Below are 5,064 nucleotides of genomic sequence, written 5' to 3'. Positions count from 1 at the left end.
GTGCATTAACTTGCCTTGCCTAAATTTGAGCTAACATTTGAAATTAAGTGTGATGCCATTTGAATAAGAATTGAGGTTGTTTTCATGCAGGATCAAAGACCATTGGTGTACTTCAGTGAGAAGTTAAATGGAGTTGTCTTGCAATATCCTTTCTAAAGAGTTCATGCCTTAGTGAAAGGACTACAAACGTGACAATAATACTTGTGGCCAAAGGATTTTATTGTTCATACTAACCACCAATGTTTACAACACTTGAAATGCCAACAAAAACTTAATTGAAAACATGCAAAATGGTTGGAGTTCATTGAAACTTTTCCTTATGTGATACGATGTAAGAAAGGTAAGGAAAATGTAGTTGCTGATGCGCTATCTAGGAGGTATATCTTTCTAAACATCCTTCACACAAGGTTGCTTGGTTTTGAACATATTAAGACATTGTATTCGCAAGACACTTTTTTTGTACCTATTGTTGAAAATCTCAAGCAAAAACGTGTTGTGCCTGATTATATGATGTTTTATGAGTTTCTGTTTAGGTAGAATAAGCTTTACATTCCCACTTGTTCTATTCATGAGTTATTAGTTAAAGAAGCGCGTGGAGAAGGTTTAATGGGACATTATGGGGTCACTAAGTCATATCACATGTTGAGTGAACATTTTTATTGGCCTAAAATGGGGCGTGATGTACATAAAGAGTGTGAAAGATGCATTGCAGGGGTAAGGAAGCCAAGTGTAAGTCAAGACCATGGGTCAATATTTACCTTTACCAACTCCTAATGAATTGTGGTTAGATATAAGAAATGGATTTGGTATTTGGATTACCTCAATCTAAGAGAGGAAAGGATAACCTTTTTGTTCTAATTGACAGGTTTAGTGAAATGACATATTTCATTGCATGTAATAAAACTAATGATACTAAACATGTAGCTAACTTGTTCTTTAAGTATGTGGTTAAATTTCATGGCATTCTTACAAGCATTGGTAGTGATAGAGATGTAAATTTTTTAAGTCATTTTTGTAAAGTACTTTGTGGAAAGCTTGGTATTAAGTTAGTTTACTCCACTACACGTCTCAGACTGATGGACAAACTTAGATAGGTCAATAGGACATTGGTGACTATGCTTAGGGTTGTAATAGATGGAAACACAAAAATTTGGGAGGATTTTCTACCATTTATTGAATTTGCATACAATATGTCACTAAATGTACATTGTTTGAGATTGTGTACGGATTTAACCTTTTATCTGTTGAACTTTATGTCCTAAAACTTGCAGTTAATAAAAGATAAATAGATTCTATAGTCAATAAACTTATTATTGATTATATAAATTGCATACGTAAAAGTCTAAATCCAATAAACTAAGATCCATGATTATTATATGAATACTTGAACTTTATGTAGAGACATAGAGATGAATGAAGTTCGAGTAAACCACCAAAATGGTCTATTGTACATGATTAAGGTTTGGTACCTTATTTTGGTAACACTATTAGATATGGCCTACTGTGTAGCTATTACAAGTTGTTGTAAAGATACTACAAACGAAGTGATCCATATTCGTTCATGTATTGACATGGGGAGTGGGGGCGTCCTATGCAATGAGTTTGCATAAGATCAGACCAAGACATAAGTTACTCTTACTTTATAACGTTGTTTACTGTTTAAGACTGATTATTTCGCTTAGATGACCTAGGTAACTCGATCTTAATCCTGAGCTAACTATAAACTTCTGTTTATTTGGGATTATCCTTAGATTTTCATGGATGAGGGTTGGCTCAACAGCGCTGGCTCAATAAGCCTCCCATTTCAAGGGTAAAACTGGGCAGATAGCTGGGGACATAGGGTGCAAGACGGAATTCACACAGGTGCAAGACGGAATTCACGCATACCCTATTTAAGGATAGGAGAAAGGTTGTTCTTTTATGTACTGAATCTAGGTCTTGAACAAGAGGCCCCACCCTCTCACTGGGCTGAGAAGGATCTAGTTTAGTGATTGGATCACAAACCGATTGTTCATTAGAGGATCAGTAGAAATTTAAGGAACAAGACGTAATCTCAAGAGTAAAACAGACATTTAACCCAGTCGTTATTACGAACAACCTGTGAAGGGTTAACTTACTAATCATGGTTATATCGAGTGGACATAATATATCTACAGTGAGGGGAGTGCAACTATGGGCTTTAGTGGAGTGACCCATTAGTTAACGAATGGGGGTTAATTCAGTGTAAAGAGTTTAGCCAATTAATCTTGGATCGTTGGAGCCCATGATCTGTAGGTCCACAAGGCCCCTCTACTAGCTCGTAAATGGATTAGCTTTAAAGTAGCGTGATAAGTTAATTTGAAACATTCAAATTATAAATAAGGGAATGAGTAATTATATGAGATATAATTATGCGTTTAATTTGGGAATTAAACGGGATTGGAGAATTTAATATTTAAACATGATTTAAATATTAAATTCATGAAGGTGGAATTTGTGTAAAGTTAATTTAATATTTGATATTAAATTAATTAAATTGTCTAATTAATTATTTATTATTAATTTTATTATAAAATTAATTTATGAAATTAATTTTGTAAAATTAATAAATATTTTTTGTTTTGAAAAACAAAATATGGAAAACACAAGAAAAGAGAAAAGTTAGATTTCTCCAGTAAACACCTTCAAGTTGCTCACAACAATCCCACTTGCTCTTGCTTCAATACTCCAAGCATGAGCTACATCTCATGCAGCCTTCTTCTCTGTATGAATGTCCTACAATAAATAGAAAATTTTAAGTTGAGGCATGCATCAGTTGAACTTTTACTGAGGCATGCATCAGTTGAACTTTTACTGAAAATTTTAAGTTGAAGAAAGTGTTCTTCAAGTGCAATATTGAGTTCTTCTCCAAATTCTCATCATTCAAGCTTATTTTGATCCCACAACTCAATATAAAGCTCCAAGTGAATAGTAGGGAAGATCTTGAGGTGGTTCACAAAAATATTTGGAGAAGACTTGCAACTGAATTCGATATTAAAGAAGTTCTACAAAGGTATGACTTGAAACCCTCTTATTACTGTATGAGCATGCTTTATTTACAACTAAAACTAATGAATTAAAATGTTTATTAATTCTTGTTGCTTCTACTGCATGCTGATATACTCATACATTATCAACTATTGATTTGTTGTCTTTGCCTTCAAACGAGGTTGTGAATTTTTAAGCTAATGAGAAGGCCACTGCCATTCGAGAGCTACATAAAGAGGTTAAAGAAAGGATTGAAAAGCAAAATGCCAAGGTAATGAAGAGGGCTAACCAACATCAAAAGCCTATGATATTTAAGGAGCGGATTGGGTTTAGGTCCACCTCCGAAAAGAAAGATTTCCACATCAACGAGATTCTAAGTTAAATCCAAAAGGAGATTCACCTTTTTAAGTGATGAAGAAAATTAATGACAATACCTACCAGATTGATCTTGAGGAGATTTAAGCAGCAACATCTTATCAGAAACTTTATAATTGGTTTCAGTTTCTGCTACAAGATGAAACCGATTGAACTTTGCTAATTTATTTTAATTTATAGACATAACTTAATTTTTTGTGTATTTTCATTATTAGACCCATATATGCTTTGTTTAGGTTTTTGGTTCTTTTTTAGTTAGGGATAGAATGGAATTTTTAAGTCCCTTTAGTTAAAGAGAGGAAGAGAAATTAGGAAGAAGCACATGGATAATGACATTTTTAACTGATGAAGAAAATCAACGACAATGCTTACCAGATTGATCTTGATGGTAAATATGGTGTGATTGCAACTTTTAAGGTTTCTTACTTAACTCTTTTTTATGTAGACATGAACTTGATTCGTAGACGAATCCTTCAAAAGGGGGAAAAGATAGGGGTTAGTATCAGTCGGGCGGAGTCAGATTTGGATAAAAACTTCCACCAACCAATGAACTCATCAGTTTTATCGATCGATTTTATTCAGTGCTATCGGTTTCAGTCATTCGGATCGATTTTTCGGCTATCTCTGCTCACCCCTAGGAGAAGATGACATGAACCAAACGTTCTTGTATTTCTTCCAGGATCAATCACACTCTCAAGAGCCAAGAAGCTACAATTAGTGTTGAATTCTCACACTCAAGCGAAGGTGAATTTAATTAAGGAGATTTAAGCAGCAACATCTTATCAGAAACTTTATTATTGGTTTCAGTTTCTGCTACAAGATGAAAACGATTGAACTTTGCCAATTTATTTTAATTTGCAGACATACCTTAATTTTTTGAGTATTTTCATTATTGGACCTATATGTGCTTTGTATAGGTTTTTAGTTCTTTTTTAGTTAGGGATAGAATGGACTTTTTAAGTCCCTTTAGTTAAATAGGATGCTAACTAAAGAGAGGAAGAGAAATTAGGAAGAAACACATAGATAATAACCTTTTTAAGTGATGAAGAAAATCAACGACAATGCTTACCTGATTGATCTTGATGGTAAATATGGTGTGATTGCAACTTTTAAGGTTTCTTATTTAACTCTTTTTTATGTAGAAATGAACTTGATTCGTAGACGGATCCTTCAAAAAGGGGAGAAGATAGGGGTCAGTATCAGTCGGGCGGAGTCAGATTTGGATAAAAACTGCCACCAACCAATGAACTCATCAGTTTTATCGATCGATTTTATTCAGTGCTATCGGTTTCAGTCATTCGGATCGATTTTTCGGCCTTCTCTGCTCATCCCTAGGAGAAGATGACATGAACCAAACGTTCTTGTATTTCTTCTAGGATCAATCACACTCTCAAGAGCCAAGAAGCTACAATTAGTGTTGAATTCTCACACTTAAGCGAAGGTGAATTTAATTAAGGAGATTTAAGCAGCAACATCTTATCAGAAACTTTATTATTGGTTTCAGTTTCTGCTACAAGATGAAAACGATTGAACTTTGCCAATTTATTTTAATTTGCAGACATACCTTAATTTTTTGAGTATTTTCATTATTGGACCTATATGTGCTTTGTATAGGTTTTTAGTTCTTTTTTAGTTAGGGATAGAATGGACTTTTTAAGTCCCTTTAGTTAAATAGGATGCTAA

The sequence above is a fragment of the Benincasa hispida genome, chromosome 3 (assembly GCF_027475165.1).
Source record: "Benincasa hispida cultivar pf3 chromosome 3, pf3_genome.v1.1, whole genome shotgun sequence".
NCBI lineage: Eukaryota > Viridiplantae > Streptophyta > Magnoliopsida > Cucurbitales > Cucurbitaceae > Benincasa > Benincasa hispida.
The sequence above is the reverse complement of the archived record's forward strand: the minus strand, read 5'-3'. Positions refer to the sequence as shown.